This window comes from Myxocyprinus asiaticus, chromosome 14, assembly GCF_019703515.2.
Source record: "Myxocyprinus asiaticus isolate MX2 ecotype Aquarium Trade chromosome 14, UBuf_Myxa_2, whole genome shotgun sequence".
NCBI classification, from domain to species: Eukaryota; Metazoa; Chordata; class Actinopteri; order Cypriniformes; family Catostomidae; genus Myxocyprinus; species Myxocyprinus asiaticus.
The window spans coordinates 29,441,887-29,454,524 of NC_059357.1; positions in this window are offsets into that span (position 1 = coordinate 29,441,887).

Here is a 12,638-nt window from a genome sequence, read left to right on the forward strand (position 1 = left end):
GAAAGCTCTAGGGCAAATGCAACTCTAGCTCAATAATGTGCCCTGAGTAATCTATGGCTCCCACTGTGTGCAAAAATGACAACAGCCAAAAGAGATGCATTTGCTCATGGGAAAAATATATTTTTACTCTGTAGCAGGGTAAAAGAGTAAAATGTTATTGAAGGTATTTTTAAAAACAGCAGTGCATCCTTGTGGGAGTCAACCACTACTGTCAAAGCTCATAAAAATAAATTAAACCCTCCAATAAACCCACCAAAGGCCAAAGATTTATGTCCCATGACTAGCTATGATCCTCTTTCAGAGTGAGCCACAACACAACGCACAGAATCATTATGCTAATAAGACCAAAAAAAGCAGAAGGCAGCCATGCAATATTCATATCCTCCATCATGATAAACTATTCAGGAGTCATTTAGCCGGAATGCTCATTTAACGAACTGAGGCGTCGAACAATTAATGTGGGCTGTACAATGCAAGCGTACTGTGATGGAGAGTACGATGTCAACTCAATTTCTCACCAGGGATGCCATTTAAAGTTCTTCACTCTAATGGCTGACTTCTCTCTTGCACTTCTCCTGAAAAGCCAGGGTCCATTTTGTGTCTTCCATCACCAAGGCTATCATAAAATGGCCTCCAAATGGAGCAATGGGTGATTTTCACTGGTCAACATGGGCTGTATCGGACTGCAGATATGATTGAGTATATGTTTTAGGATTGCATTAAACATTAATCCATTCCCTGGAGCAAGAGTCTTACATATTGTGAAAGCATTTTACCATTTATGACCCATTAAAATGATTGCAATATAAAAACAAACATTTACTGGCAGGCTCAGTCCATCAGTATGTGTGGACAATGAGGAGGGCTGCTATAACATTCTCAGAAAGCAGCGCATTGGACTCGCTTTCTTGCTCTCAGCAGTGCCAGTCTCAGTCCAGAGCTTCTGTCCTCCTTTATTACTGTGTGTGTTGACAGCAAGCAAGCCGACCGGCATTGCCCTGGGCCGTGAGGCCTTTGTCATGGCAATGAAGCAAAGGACCTGGTCCTGTTACAGCCCATATCGTTCTACCTTCCAGATTGCTTCCCTTCAACAGGAACAGGTTTTATGGCAGCATGCAAGTGTAGAGGAATAGATGCATGTCTGTCCGCACTCACCACCAAACAAACTTCAGGGAGGGCCCTGTTCATTTCGTAATCTCAAGGGAATAGCAATCACCGCCTTTGCATTAAGACAAAATGAGTGTGTTTGTGTGTATGTGTTAGAAATAAACCATGGAAATGTGTGCAATAGAGCTCAGCTCCTTACTGGGGAGCCATTTGCCTTGTTGTTCCAATATCCTGCTGTGTGGAAACATTAGTGGCCAACTCCCCCATTTTGACTGTCACTGAATCTCTGAGCTCCCATTGTGAAGAGAGAGAGAGACCCACCCATATCTCTGGTAATATTGCACTTGACATAGTATCTGGTAATATATCATTTTGCCTGGTAATCTGTTTCATAAAAAAAAAAAACATTTTTAAAAATCAGAACCGAAAGCTATAAATGACCATTTGTATTGTGTTTTTAAATATTAAAAGCTGTCTTGGAAGAGCCTGGTTGAAATTGCACATGGTTGTTATAGTAAAACTACAGAGGGAAATTGCATGATAGTAGCGAATTATTGTATCTGTGTGTTATTCAGCCCTCAGAGGTCTGAACTTATTACCAGACTTCATAATGAAATCTGCTGTCAAGCAGTTCCAATTTGTTTCGCAGTCATTCATCAGAGAGGGCATTTATTTGGTTACACACTGACATACAGAGATGTATTTACTCTGATTGCATGGCTTTGAATCTGATGGTGGCATATGGTCCACAGCAATTTAAGCGGAAATGTAAAGCAAAATGCAGTTCACAAAATGGCACTGGTTTCCCACTTGCTTTTCCATTATTTGGCAATCTTTGGCCAACTTTCTCACGACCATGTCTGCTCTCATAGTTGCATACTGTAAGGTTAATGTTGCATGCAACTCACGTCAGTGATATCACCACCAAGCTGCACATGCTTTGCTATTGATTGCAGCAACATCATCATCAACGGCGCCGGTAATAAACAGCAACCGTGCCAAGGGTGACTTATGGAGGGGAAAATACGAGGTGAAAAGCCAAGCTCCAGCTCAGCATTTTCTTTCAGGGCAGCCGTGTGTGAGCGTGAGCCACACAGATGGAAATCAAAATGAGCAAAAGGCAGTTTAGAGGAGAGGGGGGTGATTGCAGTGGTTGGATCAAGAGCCATTATGTTCTCTAAAATGGGGTCTTCAAACCCTGCAGAGCACTCTTCCCCAAGATTGCCAAAGTACACAAACTCAAGGGTGGCAAGATGGGGAAAAACATAGAACCATCACTGGAAGGATTGCTTTTCTCACTACTTTCCAATTACTTCCTATCAAGTCACAATTAACAAACTACTGCTGATCTATTCGGAATTAGCGGAATAATCAGTGATATGCCACCTACACCGGCCACAGATTCTGCAGTCGTGACACACCTGGGAGGTCTGACTTTTAAAGAGGGCCATTTAACTGTAATTCTGGCTCTGCCTTGCTGAGAATGGTTTGACATTGGTGGGGGTGAGGTCTACAACTCCCCATCAGTTGAGGAGGAGGAAAACGGCGGTAGGGGAATTGTTACCTTGTGTCTCAATAGAGTTCACAAGCCATGCAATCAAGGGCTAGTTTCTCAAACATCTATCAAGGCTTGTCTTAGAATTAAGTGTTTTTACACAGGGACTCACTTTAAATCAAGTTATCTCCAACTCTATCTAGCCTAATGAAAATTTCGGCATTTTGTCGGCGAGTGTTTTAAAAGAAGCAACGTAACAAAGCTCAGCTAAATTGTCAGCATACATTGGCAGTTGTCCTGAAAATAACTTTCACAAATTATACTAGGATGCCATTACTTCCTGACTTAAAGCAATGTCAGGGTTAATTTAACATCTCTGAAGCTGTGGGTTTAAATGCAGGAAACCGTGCGAGATTCTAATTGGTTGCTTCCCAGGTTAGGATTAATGGTAGGGCTGCTGATTCTTGTGAAACTTTTTGCTGTATGAGAGTAACAACCTTTCAGTCCTTACAATCAGCTTTGATGTCAGGACATAATTTTCCTGCTGCTCCAAAGTAATTAGTCACATGGCATTTATGGCTCAGGTGACTGGCTCAAAAATTGGTGTCTGGAACTGTTCAAGTTATGTCGAAATGTAAGTATTTACGAGTTAAGAGCACATGAACAGCAACAAAAAGCTGTAATTGCCAGTAAGAATCTCTGGATTTTCTTTGAACCCGACTCTGAGTTGGAGGTGCATCAATTAAATAATCATGGCGGAATCCAATTGGTATAGATCATAATTTAGTTTTACAAGTGGATTTTGACAGTACAGTTTAGTTTTTTTATGCATTTTTGTACTGTTAATGAAGAATAAAGATAAAGCTTGCCAGAAAATAAGACTCATGTGCAACAAAACTACATTTCCCATCATTGTATGTGCAGATATAAAAAAAAAAGATACATAAAGCATCACTCACCTAATGTGCTGACTACTTGCCTTGTCAGTATTGAAAAAAAGAGAGTAAAATATGAAATTGCAAAATAAGTCCATTCTTTCTGACTAAAATCGCTTCAATGTCCATCCCACTGTATTTACGATGCCCTTGGTGAGATCCGACGTGGCATCCTGATGGTTTTGATCTTTTCATTTTCAGAGATTTTTATCACATGCAATCACCATTGCCCGTTTCCCAATAATGATTAATCTTTAAGCGTTTTCTACGAGCAATTTTACGAACGTTCATTATTTTTTATGAGTGTCCCAAAACTGTACTTAACATGAATGCGCGAGGACGTGCTTTAAGTGCTACTTAAGAGAGTTGCTGTCTGTGTGTGAGGCGCTGATATGTGACCGTATAGTGCTGCTCATCATTGTAATTTCATTATATTTGTGTGTAACTTTATAAACATTTGTAATTGACTCACTGAAAAATTTTATACATATTTAACTTAATTACATAATTACAAATTGTTTTGCAATCATTTTGCATAGAACGATCTATTTATTTTACACAATAACTGCTTCATTCATCAGGTGTGCATTTTTAATATTTTGTTTTCACAAATTGCTCTGTTGGTCGAGATGAAAGTTTCCAGGATCAGTGAAGACCGAGGAGGCCCTGAGTATGGTCCTTTCAATGACAAGCGTTAATTGAATATAACGAGGTTCACTGTTATTGAGGAGCGCAAAATAAGGAGATGTGTGGAAGCTGAGCTTTAGAGACATTCACCAATCAAAGGGAGGATTGATCTTTACTCCCAAAAGTGGTAATGGTAACAGCAATGCTGCACAAAATGTGCGGTATGATGCAACGCGTGGTGCGGCGAGAGCACCCTTGGGTGTCAGAGAGGAGATGATGAGGAGGAACCAATATATACAGACGATTTTCATGCATGCAGCAAGTTGAATTTTTTTCCATCTCTCTCTGACGTATGAATAATGATTTCAAATGATCATAACATTTAACTATAGGTATTTAAATTAAATATTAGATTTAATTTTGCGATTGTTCTGCAGGTGTCTGCATAAGTCTGTGTCCTTAGGATGTTCTTAGCGCTGTACGATTACTCCAGAGCACTCGTAATTCTACGAGCATTTTCAAGTACTTCTTAAGGTAAGATGCTTTTGGGAAACGGGCCGCAAAACTAAGATGAATTGTAAGATGGATTCTTCGATCTACTTAGGCTTACAATCCTTTCGGGAAATGAGCACTCAGTCACGTTGGAATGAATTGAACACATCCACTTCCCTTGCTCACCACGTGCCAGTGGACACCCAGCATGAGAGCTCTGTGCAGGGATGGGGTGGCACCCACTTGTCCTGCCACCCCAGGCAGGGTTGGGAGGGTTACTTTTGAAATGTATTTCACTACAGATTACAGAATACATGCTGTAAAATGTAATTTGTAACGTATTCCGTTAGATTACTCAAGGTCAGTAACATATTCTAAATACTTTGGATTACTTCTTCAACACTGGTAGATTTTTTCACTTGTTTTGACTATAAAAACTCTGCCAGTACAGTAAGACAAAATACACATATTAAAAATACATTCTCTGAAAAACCTAAATATCTTATGCAGTGTTGTTTCTAAAACAAGATAAATCAAACTGATCTTGTTTTAAGGATTTTTAGATATTTTTACAAGAAAACAATACAAAAATGATCATCAAGAATGTGATTTTTGCCCTAATATCAAAGGTCTTATTAGAAAAAAAGAAATTATGATCCAACGTGAATTTTCTTGATAAATAATATGATCGTGCTGTAACAGTTATAGAAAGGAGAAAGCTGGGGCCAGCTTGACAAAACACGTAGACATTTATTGTTGCACTTTTCAGCAGTACACAAAAGGTTTGCTTTTCAGCAACACCACACTGACATGCAGATACACACAGACACTCTCTCATCTGCCGCTGTCTCCTCTCCTCAAATACTCCCGCTGCATCTCACTGGAACGCTGAGACCGGTGTGGCACAGAGGTGGAACTCATTCACCACTTATCTTCCCGGCCTCACTCTGCCCAGACACCACTCGGTGGTAACATGTGCATGTAAAATGGCTAGAAATAGCATTTTAGCTTAGTGTAAAGCTAAGCTTACTTCAAACTTACTTTTCTGTCTGCTCGTATGACTTAACACATCATTAGAAGGTGTTTCACCGGGGGCCTGGGTAGCTCAGTGGTAAAATATCAGTGACACAATCACAGCCAATCAGGAAGTTATTAGGTGTTTAATGTATAGCTGTGATGAACCCCATCGTGACACAGAAAGCGAAAACAAGAAATTGACAATCATCTCTTTCATCCTGGTTAGGATAAAAACGTAATTACAAGAAAGAGATCGCTTTATCGCATTGCGCCTGGTTAGGACACCTGTGTAGTTTTTTGTGTGTGTGTGTGTGTGTGTGTGTGTGTGTGTGTGTGTGTGTGTGTGTGTGTGATCTTGATCAAATAATTTATCTTTAGTTTTTTACAGTAATGTATGATGTAAATAAATAAGAAATTACATATAGGGGAGACTGGGTTGAGTTGTCACTTTTTTACTCCAGTGAAGATTTCTCAAGAGTAGGTTTATTTTTAAAAGTAAATTTCTGCATAGGCACACACCTTGAAGACTTGGCTACACAAAAACGTTGAAAATGTTCACCGTTATTGCCCAGGAAAAATTGAAAATTCTCTCTTCAGTTACTCTCATTTACATTTACCCTCATGCCATCCCAGATGTGTATGACTTTCTTTCTTCTGCTGAACACAAACAAAGATTTTTAGAAGAATATTTCAGCTCTGTAGGACTTTACAATGCAAGTGAATGGTGACCAAAACTTTGAAGCTCCAAAAAGCAGATAAAGGTAGCATAACAGTAATTCACAAGACTCCAGTGGTTAAATCCATGTATTCGGGGGCCTGGGTAGCTCAGTGAGTAAAGACGCTGACTACCATCCCTGGAGTGCTGAGTGACTCCAGCCAGGTCTCCTAAGCAACCAAATTGGCCCGGTTGCTAGGGAGGGTAGAGTCACATGAGGTAACCTTCTCGTGGTCACTATAATGTGTGGTTCTCGCTCTCGATGGGGCACGAGGTGAGTTGTGCGTGGATGCTGCGGAGAATAGCGTGAAGCCTCCACACATGCTATGTCTCCGCGGTAACACGCTCAACAAGCCACGTGATAAGATGCGCGGATTGACTGTCTCTGACGTGGAGGCAACTGAGATTCATCCTCCACCACTCGGATTGAGGCGAGTCACTATGTCAGGGCGCATTGGGAATTGGGCATTCTAAATTGAGGAGAAAAGGGGAAAAGAAAAAAATATTTTAAATCCATGTATTTATAAGCAATATGATAGGTGTGGGTGAGAAAAAGATCAATATTAAAGTCCTTTTTTTAATAGTAATCTCCACTTTCACATTGTGAAAATGAAAGTGAAGATTTATAGTAAAAAAGGATTGAAAAATGTATCTGTTTCTCACCCAAAGCAATCGCATTACTTCAAAAGACCTATATAAAACCACTGGATTCTTATGGTTTACAAATATTCATGAAACAGTTCAATTCATGAAAAAGTAACATACAAAAATATAAAAACATTATTTTGGCCAACAAATAATATAATTGATAAATTATCGCAAATTCAAACATAAACTGCTAAAAATGTGACAACATGCCCATCCTTACTTTCTTTAAAAATACCTTTGTTAAAAAAAAAAAATAAAAAATAAACTTTTCAGGAAAAATCTTTCTTCGTAACATAACTGACACTTGTATGTAGGTATGGCAGTGTATGGCAGTGTGGTTTGATTATGTTTACCCCACAATCAGCTAATTATGGTTACCCAAAAGCAATAACAATAGTAAAAATGTACTTTGGGGGTAGAATTCACAAAACTTATTCTAAATTATAGGTGTTTTTTAAATTAATATACAAAACCTCTGCTAGAGAGAAAATACGTTTAGAGAAAACACATTATTACGCGGTTCGTATGTGCGAGGAACGGCAGCCGGTGGAGTTTCTGGTGCCCTCCAAGGATAAGATGGTGCCCCTGTAGGGAGTGGGTGCACTACACAGACTCCGTAATTTGCATATAGGGAGCGGCAGTATCGGCCTGTAATGCTACACTGAAGATTAATAATTCCAAGAAATGTACTCAGGTGGTCCCTTACCACATCCTTCACAGTTTTAGCAATAACTGATTTTTGAGTTATTAATAATAAAAAGTGTATATCCTTTATTATATGCTAAGAACTTTCCTGACCCATGACTTATAAAACTTCGATTATTTATCTTATTTATGTATACATCTGTGTTGGTTTATATGTATTTTCAATTTAAATTTACTTTATTTTCATTGTTTTATTCCTTCACCTGTACTTCTACTCTTTGACTCAGTGATAGTATTCATACTTTGTTGGATCTGTGTAATTTTGTACATCTTATTGAACATTTATATTGAACCTTCTGTTTTTAAATAATAATAAAAAAAAAAATGCATAGTTTTAGTTTTATGTGTGGACTTTTCAGACGGTCCCTTAACACACCCTCCACAGTATTAGCACGTTTCAGTACAATGTGGAGGATTTTCAGTCGACCCCTTACCCACCGTATGAAACATTTCTAACTTATATCAGTTAAATTAACGATCGGGAATGATTTCGCCGTGACGCCATCAGACCAGTTTACGGGACAAATCGCGTCCCGTACTGATTCGATACGGGACGCATCATTTCATATTTAAATATGGGACGATCCCGTATTTTACGGGACGGGTGGCAACCCTACGCCTATACATTCTCATGAGCAAAGTGTGGATACGGAAAATCGTGAGTTTATTGGGAGAAATTGTAAATCGATAGTACAGCGGGAGGAGGGGTGGAAAAACGGGAGAAACCCAGTAAAATCGGGAGTGTTGACAGGTATGCCACAGAGAATTTAGCAGAGACGGGCCACTTCTATTAAAATTAATGGAAGAAACTGGAACGGTCAACGGATGTAGAAAGGAAGTTCCCCCATACAGGACTTCCGCCAGTCACCTTTTAGATACAGACCTTCCCTGTCAATCAACTCTAGAACGCGCATGCGCATTAGATATGCAATCCGGGGAAAAAAAGTTTTGTTTTTTTCAAAAGCGTAATTTGAGGTAAAGAAACACAATTTATGATTCCAATTATATATATTTAATATTTCCATATATTTTGTCAATGGTATATGTGGTACAAAAATTTTGTCTATGAACTTTGGTATATCATACTCTGTCATACTATTCTAGATTATATTTAGTCATTGAAATACATTTATCAGCTGTAAAGATTAAAGTCTTTTTAGCAAGTAAGTCCACTTACGGCCATCTTTGGAACGCTCCGTGGCAGCTATTTTTCTGTGTAAACAAGCGGCACAAAAACTGCAGCTTCTACCTACTTGAATGGGGAAAGACCAAAATCTACAAAATGATTGGTCAAGATTACAATCAAAGAACATATTTCAAATCAGCAATAAAATCTGACAACACCGTCATTTTACTTGTCATTTCTGTGAAAGGGAACAAAAGTGGTCGTTGTAGCACCTCTATATTCATTTCACTAGGAAACTGCTGCAGTCTTTTACAACGAGCCTGTGGTATGACGATGTCTGTAATACAAATGAGAGAGGTGTAGCAATTATCACAAGTTCACAACACCTGGACTTTGTGTAGGGACAGTGTAGAGAAACTTCCTGAACATCACTCAGTGGTATGCAGTGCTTGTGCTGAGCTGTAATGAACCCGATGATGAATGTGACAGCAGTGAATAGGGACATTGTATAGAATCCCTCTGACGGCTCCGAAAGCCCCTAATCCACAAGAAAATTGAATTTGGAATTATAGTATCTATTTATTTGCATGATTTGATTTATTATACCAAGACTAGAAGATGAAATATGAGATGTGAGTTATTACAAACCCTGAAGATTTGACATCCAGATGGCTCTTTTCTCTTTCTTATTATTTTTTTATTTGAGGAGGCCGAAGTTAAACTGTTCGAAGGTCTTGCGTTCCCCGAAAGGATTATCCACTCATACAAAATCTTTCTCAATTTCCTGAACTGTAGGACCATTCCTGATGCTTGTAATGAAATGTTTTAGTTTACATTAGGGTTAGGTGACATGGAAGATTTGTTTCATGAAAATATCTTTCCACATAATTGAGACTAGGGAAAAAAAAAAAGTGTTTTGAATCCAAATCAAACCAAAAATACACCTTTTCTTTTTATTGTTGTTCCTGTGTGCTTTCAGAATACAAATTCTTTTCATGTCACACAGTAATTTAAACATCATATTTCATATGAATTGAAATATGTAGAGCATAAAGGAAACAAAGATTAATCTAAGAGGCTTCTGTTATATATTGCAGAAGTGTCTCTTAATGATGAGTTACCTGCCATTATTTCTGTCCCATGGGTTCCGCAGGAAATGGGGCTCTGTGCTAAAAGTGGAAGACGCTCTGTTAAACTTTTTCAAGGGCACCAATCAATTATAATCCAACAGATGATGAAAAGATTTATTTCTTGAAGTTAGTAAAAGGCTCTATCATCGCAGATATACATCATGATGGCCGCCTCAGTGTGGAGCTCCTCAGTTCTTTTGTTGTTTTAGTTTGTTTGTCCTGTGTTTAGTAATCTTTTTCCAGTCAGTTTTACCAGAGACGAACTGCTGAACATTCGACAGCTTATACCAGACAGTCTTTTCCCGGTTTTTGAATACTCAGACATTTTGCTAGACATTTTAGTTGGAGGCGCGGCTTTGCTGTTCAGGAGATGCAAGCGAGAAAGACGAGCAGGCGCGCTGGTCAACCTCCGTCGGCGGGGCTTTCAAACAACACTGTCGAGCATTCATCAAGCGAATCTCCGCTCTTTCCCTAACAAAACGGACGAACTACATCTCCTCACCTGCACAAACAAGGACTTTTCAACCTCTGCTGCCTTGTGCCTCACAGAAACCTGGCTGAGTGAAGCCATTCCAGACAGCGCATTACATCTGCCAGGCTTTCAGCTGTTCAGAGTGGATCGCATCCTGGAGTTAATGGGGAAAACGAGAGGCGGTGGAACATGCTTTTATATCAATGAAAGTTGGTGTACAGATGTAACAACGTTAAAGAGGATGTGCTGTCCTAATTTGGAAGTGCTCTTTATTAATTGTAAGCCTTTCTACTCGCCATGGGAGTTTTCCTCGTTTATTCTGGTGAGTATATCACGCCAAACGTGTGTTTGAACACATCGCTTCAATAGCTGACTGATCAAATCACAGACACAGAACAACAATACCCGGACTCAGTTATTATTATTCTTGGGGATTTTAACAAAGCTGTCTGGTTCATCTTCTTCCAACCTACAGGCAGAAATTAAAATCAACCAAGCCAGTATTAAGGACTGTAAAGAGATGGACCAATGAAGCAGAGCGGGAACTACAAGCCTGCTTCGATTGCACGGATTGGAGTGTTTTTGAAGCTGCAGACACCAATCTGGACGAGCTCACAGATACTGTGACATCATATATCAGTTTCTGTGAGGATATGTGCATTCCTGCTAGGACTTATTTAAAGTTCAACAATGACAAACCGTGGTTTACAGCAGAGCTCAGGCAGCTTCATTAGGCCAAAGAGGATGCTTACAAGGGTGGGGATAAAGTCTTGGACAGTCAGGCCAGGAACACACTGAACAGGGAAATCAGAGTGGCTAAAAGAAGATACTCTGAGAAGATGAAAAACAAGTTTTCAGCTAGTGACCCTGCATCAGTGTGGAGTGGCATGAAACAACTCACAAATTACAGGACTCCTACCCCCAACCCTGTGGTGGACCAACAACTGGCTGACGACCTGAATGTGTTCTACTGTAGATTTGAAAGTCCCAATCTCACACCCCACACCCACTCTGACCTTCATTTCACACAAATACCAACACCTCCTGCAACCCCCCTCCTGCTACTCAACCTGCACTTAAGATCTGTGAAGATGATGTGAGCCGCGTCTTTCAGAAACAAAAGACGAGGAGAGCTTCAGGCCCAGCTGGCGTCTCACCAGTGTGTCTTCGATCTTGTGCTAACCAGCTGGCCCCCATCTTCACCCAGATCTTCAATAGATCACTGGAGCAGTGTGAAGTCCCATGCTGCTTCAAACATTCCACTATCATCCCCATCCCAAAGAAACCAAAAATAACAGGACTTAATGACACATCGCCCTGACGTCTTTGGTCATGAAATCATTTGAGAGACTGGTGTTGGCCCACCTGAAGGACATCACTGGACCCTTTCTAGATCCCCTTCAATTTGCTTATCGAGCAAACAGGTCTGTGGATGATGCAGTCAACATGGGATTGCATCATATCCTGGAACATCTGGACAGACCAGGGACATATGCAAGGATCCTTTTTGTGGACTTCAGTTCGGCTTTCAACACCATCATCCCAGCTATACTCCGGACTAAATTACACCAACTCTCTGTTCCCACATCTATCTGTCAGTGGATTACCAGCTTTCTGACAGACAGGCAGCAGCTTGTGAGACAGGGGAAATTCACTTCCAGCACCTGCACAATCAGCACTGGTGCCCCCCAGGGATGTGTACTTTCCCCACTACTCTTCTCCCTCTACACCAATGACTGCATCACCACGACACCACTGTCATCTGCCTCATCCGAGATGACAATGAGTCTGCATACAGAAGGGAGGTTAAACAGCTGGCTTTCTGGTGCAGTCAAAACAACCTTGAGCTGAACACGCTCAAAACGGTGGAAATGATAGTGGACTTTAGGAGGAACCCACCAACACTGTCCCCTCTCACCATTCTAAACAGCACTATGGCAGCAGTGGAGTCATTCAGGTTCCTGGGCACTACCATCTCACAGGACCTGAAGTGGGAGATCCACATTGACTCCATTGTGAAAAAGGCCCAGCAGAGGTTGTACTTCCTTCGCCAGCTGAGGAAGTTCAACCTGCCACAGGCGCTGCTGATACAGTTCTACTCAGCGGTCATTGAGTCTGTCCTCTGCACTTCAATAACTGTCTGGTTTGGTTCAGCTATGAAATCAGACA